General features: G+C 39.1%; 1 protein-coding gene across 2 annotated transcripts in view; it reads right to left on the bottom strand.

Moving 5' to 3' along the window:
• BBS12 (Bardet-Biedl syndrome 12) overlaps positions 1-11,433 on the bottom strand; it is a 31,140-nt gene extending 19,707 nt beyond the window's left edge. Inside the window, exons 1-3 of one of the 2 annotated variants that reach the window (XM_023741152.1) lie at positions 11,332-11,433; positions 11,069-11,217; positions 10,918-10,983 (exon numbers count right to left, since the gene is read on the bottom strand). The gene's annotated coding sequence lies outside the window, so the exon portion shown is untranslated. Of the gene's footprint in view, positions 1-10,405; positions 10,496-10,917 lie in introns of those variants that run through there. The other variant, XR_002825680.1, reaches the window with a different exon arrangement.
• Positions 11,434-18,662: the final 7,229 nt, after the last annotated feature.

Below are 18,662 nucleotides of genomic sequence, written 5' to 3'. Positions count from 1 at the left end.
TTGACAATTTCCAATTTTCCTAGATTCATACTTTGTCCATTCCCAATTCTGATTATTAATGGACGTTTGTAGCTATTTCTTCTCATTTTGGATCACAGCACATCAGCAAATGAAGGTCCCGAAAGCTTAACTCCATGCACGTCATTAAGCTCGACTCTACTTTGAGGAGGCAGCTCTTCCCCAGTCGTATTTTGAGTGCCATCCAACATGAGGGGCTCATCTTCTGGCCTATGCCACTGGTATTCAAATACCAGTAGGGTCACCCATGGCAGACAGGTTTCAGCTGAGCTTCTAGACCAAGACAGGCTAGAAGAAGGATGCAGGAGTCTACTTCTGAACCTTATGAATAGCAGTGGAACATTATGTAATAATGAAAAACAAATTGAGCTACAAAGAGCAACATGAATGAATCACAAATATAATATTAACATAAAGAAGCTAGGCACAAATGATATGCTCTGCAAAAACATCATTTCTATAAAGTTCAAAAGCAGGCATATCTAAACCGTAGTTAGCACTCACCATAGTGGCTACCTTTCAGGAAGAAGGAGGAAGTAGTAGTTAGGAGGGGGCTTGAATAGGACTTCTAGAATGTTGACAACTTCACATTGTTTGGCTTATACGGAGCCCTGGTGGCACAGTGGTTAAGAACTATGGCTCCAAACCAAAAGGTCAGCAGTTCGAATCCACTAAGCTGCTCCTTGGTAACCCTATGGAGCCGTTCTACTCTGTCCTGCAGAGTCGTTATGAATTGGAATCGACTAGACAGCAATGGGTTTGGTTTCGTGATTACATAAATGTTTACTTTGTATTCATGCCTTGAGCTATTCATTTGGCTTGTGCATTTGTGTTTTCGGTTGTACTTCAATAAATAGGCTTTTACAACGTTAATTTTCACCTTGTCAGACTTCATGATTTTCTGTCATTTTCACAGGAAATGTGGAGAGAGTCCTTGGAGCTAGGGAAGCTGATCAGCCAACACATTGATGTACTAGGGAGGGCTGCCAAAGCTCCATTGCAAGAGGACCTGGCAAATCATCACTTGTTCTCCATTCCTTATCAGAGTGAGTACTGGAAAGACACTATGTCTGTAATGATTGTGAAAACAGTTTCAGCCAAATATGCTGTTCATCTTAGATATGTCCCTTTTTTTGATACTTATTTATGCCTTCTCTGTTTTTTCCTGGATCATTTTTGCTAGAGATTTCCCAGTTTTATTGTTGTTGTTGTTAGTTGCTGCCAGATTGTCTCCAACTCCTGGCAACTTTATGAAAACAGAACAAAACTTTGCCCAGTTCTGTGCTATCTTCATGATCATTGGTATGTTTGAATTGTTGTTTTATTAGCCTTTGTTTTTTTGTGCTTTAAGTGAAAGTTTACAGAGTAAATTAGTTTCTCATTAAACAATACACAAATTGTTTTGTAACATTGGTTGCCAATCCCGGGATATAGATATGTCAACACTCTCCTCTTCTCCACCCTGGGTTCCCTGTTTACATTAGTCCAATTTTCCTCTTCCTTCCTCCCTTTTCATCTTTACCTTTGGGCTGGTGTGCCCACTTAGTCCTGTATATGTGATTGAACTATGAAGCACTTTCCTCACGTGTGTTATTGTTTGTCCTATAGACCCGTGTAATCTTTGGCTGAAGGGTGAACCTCAGCAGTAACTTCAGTTCTGAGTTAAGAGTATCTAGGGGCCATACTCTCAGGGTTTCTCCAGTCTCTGTCAGACCAGCAAGTCTAATCTTTTTTTTTTTTGTGAATTTGAATTTTGTTCTACGTTCTTCTCCCACTCTGTCCGGGACCCTCTATTATGATCCCTGCCAGAGCAGTCAGTGGTGGTAGCTGGACACCATCTAGTTGTTCTGGGCTCAGTCTGGTGGAGGTCGCGGTAGTCATGGTCCATTAGTCCTTTGGACTAATCTTTCCCTTGTTTCTTTGGTTTTCTTCATTTTCCTTTGCTCCAGGCAAGATAGGACCAGTAGATGTGTCTTAGATGGCCACTTGGAGGCTTTTAAAACCCCAGATGGTACACACCACAGTTGGATGTAGAACCTTTTCTTTATAAACTATGTTATGCCAATTGAGCTAGATGTCTTTTGAGACCATGGTCCCAAGCCCTCAGCCCAGTAACTCGGTCCCTCTGGGAGCTTTGATGTGTCTGTGAAGCTTCTACGACTTTGCCTTGGTCAGGTTGTGCTGGCTTCCCCAGTATTGTGTACTGTCTTACCCTTCACCAAAGTTGCCACTTGTCTACTATCTAGTTAGTGTTTTTCTCTCTCCACCCCTCCCCTCTTATTAGACTTTTTAAAGAACAAATTTTAATTTGTTTATCCTTTCTATTGAGTCTTTGTTTTCTATTTCAGTAATTTATGGTTTTATATTTATTATTTTCTCCCTTTTACTTTCTTTCTGTTCATTGTTTTTTTCTCCTTACTTTTAAGGTTGACTTTTTCTCTTACTAATGTTCAGTCTTTCCTCTTTACTAATGTAGTAAAGGTAAACATTTTCCTCTAAATATACATCTTGATATGCAGTAGGATTAAAAAAAAACAAACAAACCAAACCCAATGCCATCGAGTCAACAGAGTCTGCAGAGTAGAACTGCTCTATAGGGTTTCCAAGGCTGTAATCTTTATGGAAGCAGACTGACACATCCTTCTCCTGCTGAGTGGCTGCTGGATTTGAATCACCTACCTTTCCATTAGCAGCCTAGTGCTTTAACCACTGACCCACCAGGGCTCCTTTGCAGTAGAATTACTATTATTTAATTCTAAATATTTTCTACTTTTTATTTTGATTTATTATTTGACCAATGGGATTTTTATGTGTCTCTTTAATCTCCAACTTTATGAGGATTTTTTTTCTTTTTCTTTTTATTGTTGTAATTAAATGAAGTATACATTTCAAGTTAGTCTCCCATACAGAATTTTTTTTTACATACATTGTTATGAGACCCCAACTGCTCACCCCATTCTGTGACAGCACACTCCTCCCCTCCACCCCTGATTCCCCATGAACATTCAACCAGCTCCGAACTCTCTCTGCCTTCCCATCTCACCTATATGAGGATCTTTAAAATGCTTCTTTTTGATAATGGTTTCTAACTGAATTGCATTGTTGTCACATGTGATCTGTTTGATAACAATTATTTGAAATTTGTTGAAATGTACCCTTGTACTTTTAAAACATCTCCACAAATTCTTTGGCATGTTTGTCATCAAAAGGTGGAGTCTAATTCCCCTCCTCTTGAATATGGGCTTGCCTTAGTGACTTCCTTTTAATCAATAAAATGCGGTGTAAGTGACACTGTATGACTTCAGGGTATAGGTTAGAAAAGGTGATATGACTTCTGCCTGGCTCTCTTTCAGGACACTCACCCTTGGAACCCAGCCACCATACTGTCAGGCAGCCACTTGGAAAGGCTACATATAGATGTTCTGGGCTTCACCCCATGGAGGTCCCAGTCAATAGCCAGCATCAACTACCAGACAGATAAATTAGAAAGCCTTCAGATGGTTGCATACCCACCTATTGTGTTATTACATATATTTTTCTTCTATATAAATTCAGATACCTATAAGATATTATTATTGTTTTTTGTCTTTTATAAGGCTGTCTATATTCAACTGGAGCCCTGGTGGCATAGTGGTTAAGAGCTTGGCTGCTAACCAAAAGATTGGCAGTTGGAATCCACCAGCCGTTCCTTGGAAACCCTATGGGGCAGTTCTGCTCTGTCCTAGAGGGTTGCTATGAGTTGGAACCAACTTGACTGCACCTAACAACAACAATAGCAATATTCATTTAACATAGTTACCCCAGCTGATGGTGACTGTTAAGGTTGTGCGTCAACTTGGCTGCGCCATGATTCTCAGTGGCTTGGCAGTTTTGATAAAGTTTGGCAGTCAATGATGATATAATCACTTCCATGATGAGATTTGATATAATGTGATCAACTCCATGATGGGATCTGCTGTGAGTAGCCAATCAGTTGAAAGGAAATTTCCTTGGACTGTGGCCTGCATCGAATATAAGTGGACATTCTGGCAAGGCTCATGGGCTTTTGCTTCCTCTGAATCCTGCAGATGGCTCCTGTTTGTCCGACCTCTTGTTCTTGGGACTTGACCTAGGAGCTTGCCTGCCATCTTGCCTGCCAGTCTTGGGATTCCTCTATCTTCGCGGCCTGTGAGCAAGAGCCCTGCTGTCTGACATGCTGATCTTGGGTTTGCCAGCCCCTGCAGCTATGCAAATCAGAAGAAGCCTCTATCTTGACTCATGGACTTGGGACGTTCCAGCCTCTACAATTGTATGAGCCATTTCCTTAATATAAATCTCTCTCTATATATCTATAAACTTTACTGGTTTTGCTTCTCTAGAGACCCAGTCAAACACGCTGGTGTTCTTCATCCCTTTATGCAGACTTGTGGCTCCAACTGGGAGGGTTCTAGACATTATTAATGCTTTTCTATTTCTGGTTGCTCTTACTCCCAGGGCATAATATTTTTGGTTCTTAACTGAAAGCCTAGGATGTTTATTGACACTCCCAGCACCCGAATCTTTACTGGGTTTGAATTTAAATTCATATATTTGTGGGCTTGCATGGTTGTTTACTTAAACCTTTGTTCAGCTCTTTGTTCTCCCAGATGATGTTTTCTGCTAAGATTTTTGGAGTCTCACCATGGGCATGTGCAATTGAGGAGGTAGCCAGTGACCTGATGAGAATTTTTTAGACAATTTTTCATTTCACTTCTGTGAGTCCCTATTTTCCACCACTTTGGTGGCACCAGATTTCAACCTCTTTCTCCTCAGTCCAATAAGATTGCTTTTCTGCTTGAGATCTATTTCCCCTAATTTTCAAATTGGAAAATGCCCTCAGGGGAAAAGCTAGGGTAAGTGGGATCTCACCTTCTGTGCTTCTCTTCTCTCGAGGTTTGTAGCCTTTCTAATCCTGCCTGAATTGGATGCCTTCCAGTTCCTTTACACAGTGGTTTTATATAACCTGCCTAGCTTTTATAGGTGTTTTTAGCAGGAGTATTACCTCATCATATCTTGAACCAAATATGTCAATGTTATTTTTAGGAAAATAAATCTGAGGGATGACAGTGGACTGGAATTGGGAGAGACTGCTGGCAGAAAGGCCAGTTAGAAGGCTAGTGCAATCATTTCAACAAGGGATGGTGAGGGCCTGATCATGTCTGATTTTGAAAAGAGAGGTAGATTCAAATATTTCATGCAGATTATTTTTATTTACAGGACTCTGAAGAATAATAATATCAAGTAACAGTGAGTGCTTACTATGTGTTAAGCACTGTTTAACCTGTTTTACATGGATTTTCTCAAGTAAACCTTATTCCTGCTGGATATGATTATCATTATTCTGATCTTACAGATGAGGAAACTGAGCTACAGATATTTTAAATGATTAATATCACATGGAGAGTAAATGGCTGGTCTGGGCTTTGAACCCAGGCCTGCTGGCTCCTCCCTGTGTGCTGGTAACCACTGTACAGGCTCTACTGTCTCTCATAATGTCTTGGAACAGGTGTTATCTTTTAAGTGGGGAGGCTGACAGCCCACATTCTTAGGCATAGAAAAGCAGAAAGGCAAATTCAGTGGTCATTTTTGCTGTTGTTCCAAAAAGTGAGCAAAGTAATATATAAGAAAAGTGATAAATCTTGAGAAGTGAAACCAAAGAAAAAAGTAAACTTTTATCTTTATTTTACTTTTTAAATAAAAGAATAAACTTAAGTCTTTGTAAATTCAGTAGTAGAGAGTCATCATGTGGCCAAGATGAGATAAGCAGACAGTTGGAGCTGCAGAGACTGATTTTCTACAGCAATAAAACCTGTCACTTGATATTTTACATATCAAAATTCCAAATAATTGTCCTTCTTGGTGATTGCTCATTTTAACTTATTTTATCTTTAATATGTTTGTATATTTGTTAAAGTACAGTTCTACCAGTGACAAGTTATAATGCCATCTTCATGGAATAGCTATTTTCCCACTTCATCAACTAGAATTAGGGAGTTGTCACAGATGGTGGAACACAGAGGCCACCCCACTAGAGGGCGTTGAGGTCTTGTCTCAGTTTGGTGAGTGAAGATGTGGTTTGATTTATGCTCATTTTGATAGTTTGACATAAATTAGTGAACGGTTAAAAGAAAGACTAAAGTTAAAAGTGTAATATATCTAATACAATTTTGGGGGGCGAATATCTAGAAATTGTATTATTCTTTAGCCCACTTTTTTGGTAACCAATTACTTATTATGTTAATTAAAAGTCAAGAATTTCACTTAAAACCACATCTGACACTATTAAAAATGTAATTATTGAATTATCAGGCAAAATATATTATTTGAAGATTTTTAAAAAGTTTTTTCTTCCTCTCTAATCCAATGTTGAAGATCCTTGAACATTTTCCTCTAAATATATGAGGCAGAAATTCAATTGTTTTATGTAAAAATGGCTAAAAAGAGACTCCCCAGCCACTGTTGACAGTGGTTACTTCTGAGGGAGGAGGGTGTGATTAGGAAGAAGGTAAAGGAGATTTTTTTTTTAAATTCACCATATCTATGTCTGGTTTGAATTTTTATGAATATACATTTTATAATTTAAATAAGAAGTGAAGACTTCAATTGCATTTTAAAAATAGGTTAGGAAGCTAATATAAGAATAGATACGTAATACAAGTCCAAATTTATCTAGTCTGCCTGAATATGAATTAACAAGTACCCAAGTGATAGTAATAAGCATTCGAATTGCCAAAATTAACATCAGAGAGGTGTATGTGTATGTGTGTGTGTGGGGGGGATTGGTACATTGTATACTTCAGAGTCTCTTGACTTTTATAATGGATGCTCAAATATAGGCTCTGAGAAGATCTTCAAAAATGAAACTGATTTAATTTTGTCTAACCTCAAATATACCAATTTACTTGACAGCGGAGCACTTTTCTTTTTTTTTTTTTCCTTCACACTTAACAAAAGAGTTAATATCACAGTTTCTATTGAATACAGTTTGGGAAAAACTGACATATACAAAAGAACTAACTGTACATAAATAAAGAAACATCCATAGTCAAAAGAAATTATGTTCTGGAATAAGGTCTTTGATTTTAATTTTATGCTGATGAAAAGATATATAGGTACACCATATTACATTATTTTTTTCTGTCTTTTCTTTAGAGACGTGTAAGTCCTATTACTGTTACTTCTCTTGGTAATAGACCCCACTCAGACTATATCATACATAAATCAAATGTCACACCATAGACCCAGTTAACAAGCTGTTGAGCCAATTCCAACTTTTGGTGATCGCATATTTGTCAAAGTAGAACTGTGCTCCATAGGATCAAACCATATAAACAATCATTCAGTAAAAATCTATAAATATTAGTGCCCCATAATATCACTTATAAAACATTCCTAAACTGTCATGCTCTGGTGGGGGGGGGGTGTTTGATGGTGGAATGCAAGAAGTGTCAGGGTCTTCGTGTTTTCATTGCTAATACAGTCTAAAAGGCACTCTTTTAACCCAGAAGACTAGAGTTAAAACATCCCTTCCATTAACCCATCAGGGGAATATCTTGGAGAACACTTAGCACACAAACATTTTATAGAGCATGTTGAAAAGAGAGTACACTCCTTCGGAATGCTGTTGTTACGCAGTCGTTGAGTTGGTTCCGACTCATAGAGAACTGCCCCATAGGGTTTCCAAGAAGCAGCTGGTGGATTCAAACTGCTGACTCTTCGGTTAGCAGCCGAGTTCTTAACCACTGTGCCACCGGGGCTCCCTCCTTAGGAATACTGCTTACCAATACCGTATTTTAAACGAACCTTGAGCAATCAGATAAGCACCTGAGTTTTTTGCAAAAAGAGATGATGGAGGGAACAGATGGAAATAGTCTGGGACATATAAGTAAAACCTGAGTAATGAATGAAGACAGAATTCTAATTTGAGCCAAGAATAGAGACTTTTTTTTTTTTTTTTTAATCCATAGCTACGAAGAATGCCTACGTATTCCTTATATTTATATGTGTGTTTAGGTGCATGATTAATACCACTCCTCCCCCACAACAGTGTATGTTTGGTAAATTTGTGGTATGAAATCATGCATAAATTGTGTATCTAGTTGTTCCTCAAAGTAAGTTCAGTCATTCTCCTTCAAATCCTTTTTGTTTTTTTCATGAAGATGTAGATTAAAGAATCCCTTTAGATGTCTGAAGTGGGTTGACCATACCTAACTAATTAGTGCAATAAAAATTCTGTTACCCAAACTGTGTAAAACATGGTAAACAGCATGTACTAAGCAATGCATTTTTTGTCTGAACATGCTAGGTGTTACAGAAACAAAATTTATTGATTGATTTTTAAATTTTATTGTGCTTTAGGTGAAAGTTTACAGCACAAATGCAAGATTATTCTTAATCTGAGTATTCCCTGAATATTTCCTACCCATTGTTTCAATGTTCTATCATGGAATCCTTGACAATAGTCATTTTCCAAAAATTAAATTATTTGAATTGATTTGGAAATTCAGTTTAAATAATCACGTTATCCTATAAATTTATGTTGAATGATATTAAAATATATTTTACAAAGAATAAAAATGTTCTAATTATTACTTTCCAGTCAAAACTAATTATGGTCAGTAAAACCTTCATTTCACAGCTTCTGCCAACTTCTCAGTTGTTTCAGAGAATTTCCAGATCAGTAGTCTTGGTTCCTTGTGTCCTGAGAAGTGGAATATCTGAGCTCTCCCAAGTAGGGCTGACCCCTGTGGGTTAGCAGAGCAGGTAACACATCATCTGTAGAGTGTGATTTGGATGATGCGACAGGTCCAATGGGTTCAAACTGGACATTCCAAAGGTTTGGGTCATTGGTGACTTAAGTGATACATTTGTCTCTGTAGCACATGAGTAATTATGGAGAGTGCTGGGGAAGAGGTGACTAGTCCCTAATCTTCACGTCACCATTTAACTGGATGGAGCCCTTCGACCGTGTCACACCTAACCTCTCTGGGCTTTCCATTATAACAGATATAAAAGGTGGTTACAACAATGTTACCTGTCTGAAGAGTTCTATTATACTGCCAGAAATTCAGATGATGAGAATTAAAGACATCTTTTATTTACGAAGTATGTGAAACTTTCAGAAAATAATTTAGCTGGAGCCATGTACTTACGATATAGATTTAAAAGATGCTAACGATGTAGTGAATTTGGCACAAATCTAGTTTCTTATTTTAAAGTGAAACATTACAAATATAGCTAAAGTCACCCCCCTAGTTTCCAGTATCATTTTGCCCTCCCTTCTCAGAGATAGTTGGTGGGTATTATTCCCAGGTATATTTTTGTTCCATTACTATGCAAGTATATATCCCCCAAAATGCAAACTATTATTTTGTGTTTTCAAATTTTAAATAAATAATAACATGTTTGACTTTTTACTTGATATTTTTTAGACTTATTCACATTGATACATGTTAATATAGTTCTTTCATTTCAATTGCTCTGTAGAATTTCATTATGTGAATAAACAGTTTATTTCTCTACAGGACAGTTGAGAACTCGGCTGCTAACCGAAAGGTTGCCAGTTTGAGTCCAACAGCCACTCCTTGGAAACCCTGTGCGGCAGTTCTGCTCTGTCGTATAGGATCTCTATGAGTCGGAATCAACAGGATGGCAACAGGTTTGGGTTTTTTTTTTTTTTTTTCCTACAGGAAATTAGATTGTTTCCATATTTTTACTATTAGGAATGAGGTAATAATGAACATCCTTATATTTGCCTTCTTGTACATGCATAAGAGCTTCTCTAGATAGCCACCTAGGAGGAAAACTGCTGGGTTGTATGGAATGTGCATATTCACCTTTTCTAAGTATTGCCAAATTGCTCTCAAAAGTGAGTGTAATAATTTACACACCCGTCAGCAATTATATAGATAATGGATATTTTCAACTGGAGGAACTTAAAATTCCAAATACTAGAGAGATGGTATAAATTGCAGTTTCTCTTTCCTATTCCACTAATGGAGCCCTGGTGGTACAGTGGTTAAGAGCTTTGCTGCTAACCAAAAGGTCAGCGGTTCAAATCCACCAGGTGCTCCTTGGAAACCCTATGGGGCAGTTCTACTCTGTCCTATAGTGTCACTCTGAGTTGGAATCCACTCGACAGCAACAGGTTTATTCCACCAATATCTGGTAGGTCTTCTTCCAAGTAGCTGTCTAAATACTGAGGTCTATCAAACAAGTCTCGTCTTTTGCATGGAGTGGTCTGTTTCCTTCTTTAATCCCAGTATGAAAAGCACTCACCTCACGTAATCGCATATAGTCTCACTAGAGGGTCAATCATGTGGAAAAGCTCAATGGATTCAAACTAACGGCTGGAGTTCTTTCCCAGGTCCCAAGTGATGCAAATAAAGTTTTAAGTCCATTGTCATGGATGAGTCCAGCTGTGAAAAGCCAGTTTTCTTTGACCTTCACAGTTTTCTTTCTTTCAAAAAGAATATTTAATTTGTACTTAAAATAGTTTAAATGGCTTTAGTCCTCTCCCTCACATTCACTGTGCCACTCCCTTCTATCCAATTTAGCGTTACAGGTTATTTCTCCGGCACTCAAGAACCCTGTTTTCCTTTTGCTAACATGATTCCTGGGGCACAACGGTTAAGGGCTTAGCTGCTAAATGGTTAGCTGTTAGAATCCACCCAGCTGCTCTGCAGGAGAAAGACCAGGCGATCTGCTTCTGTAAAAATTGCAGCCAACAAAACCCTATGGGGCAGTTCTACTCTGTCACATGGGGTCACTCTGAGTCGCAATCAACTTGAGAGCACACAACAACAGCAGCAGTAACAACATCAATGTGATTCCTCCTCATAAAAACACAGGGAAGTTTTATTTGTCCTCCGAGGTACTTACCTGTGAATTGTGAAGAATCTGCTTAGAGAAAGAGATGATTTCTCATGTTTCGATCATGTAGACAGTCTATGAATCAAAAGGGATTTTTTCAGTGACTTAACCTATTTTCCTTCCCTTATGTGTCACCAATTTTCTGGAAACTCTTACTTACCAGGTAAAACTTTACTGAGAGAAGGTCTCTGACAGCTCAATCACATTCTGCCCTGGATCCCACCACGAAGCCAGAAAGCTGAAAGTGTTTACCGCTCTCATTTCCGTGGCAACTGTCTGAAGGGCCAAATATAGGATCATTGCTTCACCCTAGGACCCAGCAAAAGAAGGAACTGAGTGGTGAGGAAAACCCCTTTTAGTCAGAAATTTTTCTTTAGGAGGTCAAGACCTTTGAAAAATTAATGGAAAAGTACTAAACCATACCTCTACGTATTTGCTTTTTAAAAAAATTCTACATTGTTCTTAATTAGGGAATTTTACATTTGTGGGTCATAATGAAACCATTTCCCTTTTGCTGTCCCTTGCTCCCTCCTCTTTCTATGTCTGTCAGTCTATCCATTCCCTGTTCTTTCCACTGTAACGATGCCTCTCTAACCCAACAGGAACTGGAAACTATTTAAAAATTAAAACATGCAAACTAGTTATGAGTGATCTCATACGTATATGTGGCTCTCTGAGATGTGAGCCAATAAATGCCTGTCTAAGTAGCACTACGCAAAGAAGAATGTTTCCTGGACAGGAGTCAACATGGGATGCTGAACAGCTTTCCGGTTCCTCCGGCCACAGATCTTTATTATTTAATATCAAAGGCTGTGCATTTTTTAAAGCGTTTCTCTCATACTCAAGTACAGTTACAAAATAGAAAGTTAACTAAGATTTTTTCCCCCTCTTTGGATAACCTGCCATTATCCTTAGCATGAAAAATCTAGAGACTGCTATAATGTCTCCTCTTTTTCTTAGGGGTGTGGGGAAGATGTGACCGTTCTACACTGTTAGGTAATATACAGAATGCCAATGAAAAGATTTAGGTTTAAGAGTGTTGCAGCCTTCAAAGGAAAAATCCAAACATTTCTATATACCAGGCTGTTGGGTGGCCACAACCTTAATTTCTGTTCTCTAGGAGTTGTTCTAGATACAAAAGAGCTCAGAGCTTCGAAAAGAAATACAGTATGGTAAATAAGTATCATTTTTATAGCAGCTATTAGATTGAGACACTATTTTTTATTTATGATCATTATCGTTGCTGTTAGCTGCCATTGAGTCTGCTCTGACTTACGGCAACCTTATGTATAGCAGAACGCAATGTCGCCTGGTCCTGGGCCATCTTTGTGATTGCTGGTGTGTTTGAGTCCATTGTCGTGGCTATTGTGTCAATCCGTCTCACTGAGGGTTTCGCTCGTTTTTGTTTTGGCCCTCCACTTTCCCAAACATGATGTCCTTTTCTAGCACTTGGTCTTTACCGATGACACGTCCAAAGTAAGTGAGTCAAAGTCTCTCCATCCTCACTTCGAAGGAACATTCTGGTTGTATTTCTTCCAAGACTGATTTGTTCTTTTGGCAGTCCATGGTATATTCAATATTCTTCACCAACACTACTGTTCGAATACATCAGTGATCATTTTTAGGATACTTCTTTGCGTATCAATGAGATATCTGTTAGCATCCGTGTCGTTCACCACTTTCTTTATCACGGTCAAAGTGAGATAGAGAAATAAGACACTTACTCAGCTAGAGTGAAACCCCTTATTTATATTATTACAACACATTTGTCTCTTTAGTCTGTTTTTAGCTCCCATTTATTATTTCTTAGTGCTCATTTACCAAGTGCCTTTGTTTCATTTCTCACAATTTACATCCATTTTTTAGAAATAGAGAAAACCCTGCCATTACTTGTTATGAAACTAGCCTTGGAGGGAAGTCCATAAATGGACCAAAAGTACAAAACCCTTTAAGTAGTAAGGCAGAATTGCTCCCCACATTATCCCAATAGAGCTGTTAACATGAAGATCCACCTTTCACAATGCTCAGGCACTAAAAGGGAATTATATGTTTGCAGATATCATCCCCAAGTTACATTTTTGCTGGTTGTGGTTAGGTGCCGTCGAGTTGGTTCCGACTCATAGCGAACCTCTGTACTACAGAAAAAAACACTGCCCTGTCCTGCACCGTGCTCACAATCATTGTTTTATACTTAAGCTCGTTGTTGCAGCCACTGTGTCAATCCATCTCGTTGAGGGTCTTCCTCTTTTTTGCTGACTCTCTACTTTACCAAGTATAGTGTCCTTCTCCAGGGACTGATCTCTCCTGATAACATGTCCACAGTATGTGAGATGCAATCTTGCCATCCTTGCTTCTAAGGAGCATTCTGGTGGTACTTCTTCCAAGACAGAATTGTTCATTCTTTTGGCAGCCATGGTATATTCAATGTACTTCTCCAGCACCACAAGTCAAAGGTGTCAATTCTTCTTCCGGCTTCCTTATTCATTGTCCAGCTTTCGCATACATATGAGGCGATTGAAAACACCATGGCTTGGGTCAGGTGCACCTTAGTCTTCAAGGTGACGTCTTTCTTTTCAACACTTTAAAGAGGTCTTTTGCAGCAGATTTCCCCAATGCAGTGTGTCTTTTGATTTCTTGACTGCTCTTTCCATGAGTGTTGATGGTGGATCCAAGTAAAATGAAATCCTTGATAACTTCAATCTTTTCTCCATTTATCATGATGTTGCTTATTGGTCCAGTTGTGAGAATTTTTGTTTTGTTTATGGTGAGGTGTGATTCACACAGATGTTGAGGTGTAATCCATACTGGTGTTTGATCTTCATCAGTAAGTGCTTCAAGTCCTCTTCACTTTCAGCAAGCAAGGATGTGTCATTTGCATATTGCAGGTTGTTAGTGAGTCTTCCTCCAATCCTGATGCCCCATTCTTCTTCTTATAGTCCAGCTTCTTGGATTATTTGCTCAGCATACAGATTGAATAGGTTTAGTGAAAGGATACAACCCTGATGCACACATGTCCTGACTTTAAAACATGCAGTATCCTCTTGTTCTGTTAGAATGACTGCCTCTTGATCTATGTACAGGTTCCTCATGAGCACAATTAAGTGTTCTGGAATTCTCATTCTTCACAATGTTATCCATAATTTGTTATGATCCACACAGTCGAATGCCTTTGCATAATCAATAAAACACAGGTAAACATCTTTCTGGTATTCTCTGCTTTTAGCCAGGATCCATCTGACATCAGCAATGATATCCCTGGTTCCACATCCTCACCTGAATCCAGCCTGAATTTCTGGCAGTTCCTTGCCAATATACTGCTGCAGCTGCTTTTGAATGATCTTCAGCAAAATTTTACTTAGGTGTGATATTAATGATATTGTTCAGTAATTTCCACGTTCTATTGGATCACCTTTCTCGGAAATAGGCATAAATATGTATCTCTTCCAGTTGGTTGGCCAGGTAGCTGTCTTCCAAATTTCTTGGCACAGATGAGTGAGCACTTCCAGCACTGCATCCGTTTGTTGAAACATCTCAGTTGGTAGTCTATCAATTCCCTGAGACTTGTTTTTCACCAATGCCTTCATTGCAGCTTGGACTTCTTCCTTCAGTACCGTCAATTCCTAATCGTATGCTACCTCCTGAAATGACTGAACGTCGACCAATTCTTTTTGGTATAATGACTCTGTGCATTCCTGCATCTTCTTTTGATGCTTCCTGCATCATTTAATATTTTCCCCGTAAAATCCTTCAATATTGAAACTTGAGACTTGAATTTTGTCTTTAGTTCTTTCAGCTTGAGAAATGCTGAGCGTGTTCTTCCCTTTTAGCTTTCTGTCTCCTGCTCTTCGCACACGACGTTATAATACTTTACTATGTCCTCTCAAGCCGCCTTTTGGAATCTTCCGTTCAGTTCTTTTACTTCATCATTTCTTCCTTTTGATTTAGCTACTCGACGTTAAACAGCAAGTTTCAGAGTCTCTTCTGATATCCACTTTGGTCTTTTCTTTCTTTCCTGTCTTTTTAATGACCTCTTGCATTTTTCATGTATGATGTCCTTGATGTCATTCCGCAAGTCTTCTGGTCTTCAGTCATTAGTGTTCAACGCATCAAATGTATTCTTGAGATGGTCTCTAAATTCAGGTGGGATATACTCAAGGTCGTACTTTGGCTTTCGTGGACTTGTTCTAATTTTCTTCAGCTTCAGCTTGAACTTGCATATGAGCAATTGATGGTCTTTTCCACTGTTGGACCCTGGCCTTTTTCTGACTGATGATATTGAGCTTTTCCATCATCTCTTTTCACAGATGTAGTCAATTTGACTCCTGTGTATTCCATCTGGCAAAGTCCATGTGTATAGTCGCCATTTATGTTGGTGAAAAGAGGTATTTGCAATGAAGTCATTGGTCTTGCAAAATTCTCTCATGAGATCTCTAGCATTGTTTCTATCACCAAGGCTATATATATTCCAACTACCAGTCCTTCTTCTTTATTTCCAACTTTCGCATTCCAGTCACCAAGATGTAATTATCAATGCATCTTGATTGCATGTTCGATCACTTTCAGACTGCAGAAGCTGGTGAAAATTCTGCAATTTCTTCATCTTTAGCCTTAGTAGTTGGTGAGTAAATTTTAATAATAGTCGTATTAACTGTTCTTCCTTGTAGGTATATGGATAATACCCTATCACTGACAGCGTTGTACTTCAGGATAGATCTTGAAATGTTCTTTTTGATGATGAATGCAATGCCATTCCTCTTCAAGTTGTCATTCCTGGCATAGTAGACCATAAGATTATCTGATTCAAAATGGCCAATACCAGTCCCTTTCAGCTCACTAATGCCTAAGATATCAATGTTTATGCATTCCATTTCATTTTCGACCGTTTCCAATTTTCCTAGATTTATATTCGTACATTCCACGTTCCCATTATTTATGGATGTTTGTAGCTGTTTCTTCTCATTTTGAGTTATGCCACATCGGCAAATGAAGGTCCTGAAAGCTTGACTCCATCCATGTCATTAAGGTCGACTCAACTTTGAGGAGGCAGCTCTTCCCCAGTCATTTTTTGAGTGCCTTCCAACTTAGGGGGGCTCATCTTCTGGCACTACATCAGCCAATGTTCATAAGGTTCTCACTGGCTAATTCTTTTTCACAAGTAGACTTCTGGGTCCTTCTTCCTAGTCTGTCTTAGTCTGGAAGCTCGGCTGAAACCTTTCCACCATGGGTGACCCTGCTGGTATCTGAATACCAGTGGCATAGCTTCCAGCATCACAGCAACACGAGAGCCCCCACAGTACAACAAACTGACATTTGCTGGTTAGTGTGTACATATAATATTAGTATGTACCAGCACACACACACACACACACTCAAATCATTAGCATTTTCAGTTTTTTGGTGTTCTTTTATTTCCTTGGGCACATGCTTTTTAGTCCTTGGTACCCCAAAGAGCAAAGTGTTTTACTATTGTTTATTAATATTGTTGATAGTACTAACAAGAAAGTCTTAGTTTAATATGGAAATATTTATCGACCGTTTATTTATTCTTACAAACTTACACTTCAGATTCTATAAGCAGTAAGAGAGATTTCACTATGATTTGTAATAATTGTAGTTTTGGTATGATTGTAAAAGAAAGAAACACTATGTATTTCAGGTAAAAGTTGAGGGGTGCTAGGGCCAGGATATCCTCCCCGTCTGTTCCAAAGTTTAAGTGCTCGTGTCTCATGACATTAGGGGACCTTTAACCTGACCCTGGTGCCAGTCTTTCTTGGCCTCCTGATAGCTGGTAGCTCCCTGATTGGAGCACTCATGGAGTGGCGAAGGGTAGTGCTCAGACTCTAGACACACCCACATTTGTGTAAGTCAAAGGAGGGAAGGGAATGTTTTTTTCTGCTTTAAAGATAACTGACTGATTCTTGTAACTGTGGGAGGGGCAGGGATACATTTCGCTCTAGGGTATATGGAGCCAGAACCCTCTTGGCGCAGAGGTTAAGCATTCAGCTGCTAATCAAAAGATCAGCAGTTCGAGTCCACCAGCTGCTCCTTGGAAACCCTATGGGGCAGCTCTACTCTGTCCTATAGGGTTGCTATGAGTCGATATTGACTCGACGGCAATGGGTATACAGAGCCAGGTCCAAATTCTGTCAGCGCTTTCCCTTTCCCCCTCTTGTCCTTTCTCTTCTTGGAATGTTCATTCTCTCCAACAGCAAAGCAGATGAGCTCCTTCCACACAGGAGAAGTCGGCAGCCCACAGCACCAGGGCCTCACATCACCACCTACCACAGAGAGGAGCGAGGACCTGCTCAACCGGCGTGAGGAGGGGTGGGGGCCCAGCCTGGTAGGTGTTAACCCTCTAAAATAAGGGGGTTTAATGTATAAGAACATGGCATCCTGAGAGAGTGGTTTCTAAAGTGCTTTTGGTGGGTACTCAGTGTTGACTCACCAGGTGGCCCCACTTCTTCTGTAAGGCCTTGGCTCAAGTCACCTATTATTTGAGGGTGAGGTCTCACGATGGCCTTAACATATATGGAAACTGTACATCAGGTAAGAGATGGAGATTTAAACTCCTTTTAAGAAAGCCAGTTATATTAAGGGATGGCTGGAAAATCTCAAAGTTCTCTAAATGTTATTAAATATTTGTAGTAGAACATACGGTTATTGCTAATGTTTTCCTGTCTATGAAACTTGTAGAAGAGAGTTACATAGGAATCTATATGATCTTTTACAGGATGTGAGGCTCTTTGAGACGTAAACTTTGAGAAAAATGGCTTTCTGACTGAATTTAAGAAAAGAATTCTAGCTATAGACAGAGAGGCCAAATGTCTATACTAAATAGTTTGATTCTTTTATGAGACAAAATTAATAAAGCTCTGAGTAAAAGAGAGTAGTGTGAGTATAGTGATGTTATGGAAGAATATCAGAATTCTTTCAAAATGGTGATGTTGAGAGTTTTAACAGAGTAACTTTGTATCAGTCTAAGCTGAGGTTAGGGAGAATTTAAATCTCTGCACTCTTACCTGAGAAGCATAAGTTAATGCATTTTAATGCAATTTTTAAAGAAATGGAAGATACATATAGCTTCTTCAAAATTAAATTTTATTTTCCTCTTCTAACTAAAAATGACAGTAACTTGAAAGAGCCTGAAGGATCTCACCATCAAGACACCCTGGCTTCCTCAGTTGGAATATAGGAGGAATTTTCCCATAGGAATAATGAACAGAAGGAGAGTGGGTATTAGGAATTCTACATGCCATTACCCTTTGTCTCCTCCAGGATTCCAATCCATGCTGATTCAGCCAAGGAGCACCAGCCAAATGAGAGAAAGTGAACACTAACTTACTAATCAGCACAAACAATTTTTAACCCCCTGAATAAAAGGTTTTTGGTTCTCTGTGATGGAGCATTTCTCTTAGGCCAGAGGTTAAAGCAGAATTTCCTGCTTCCTCTTCAGATATGAAACTTGGGGACTGCAGGCTCAGGCACGTCTGGGAATAAAGAAAGGAGAGAAGAAAGAAGGAGGAAGAGAGAAAGGGGGAAGAGAGAAAGGGGGAAGAGAAAAAGGGGAGTTTTGAGCCCTAAAAAACTGACTCATAACTGAGGTTTTGGAGTGCAGCACATCGAGCAAATCAGCTCCTTTTTCAAATTAGCTGTGGGTGCACTCCATGTAGATGCAAGAGCGTGCTTTGTCAGCAATGGATGGCCGATTCTCCCAGAATTATACAGAATGGGAGTGTAGATACATTTTCTTAGAA

The sequence above is a fragment of the Trichechus manatus genome, unplaced genomic scaffold (genome assembly GCF_000243295.1).
Source record: "Trichechus manatus latirostris isolate Lorelei unplaced genomic scaffold, TriManLat1.0 scaffold00174, whole genome shotgun sequence".
Classification (NCBI taxonomy): domain Eukaryota; kingdom Metazoa; phylum Chordata; class Mammalia; order Sirenia; family Trichechidae; genus Trichechus; species Trichechus manatus.
This window is presented reverse-complemented; position numbering and strand designations above follow the sequence as displayed.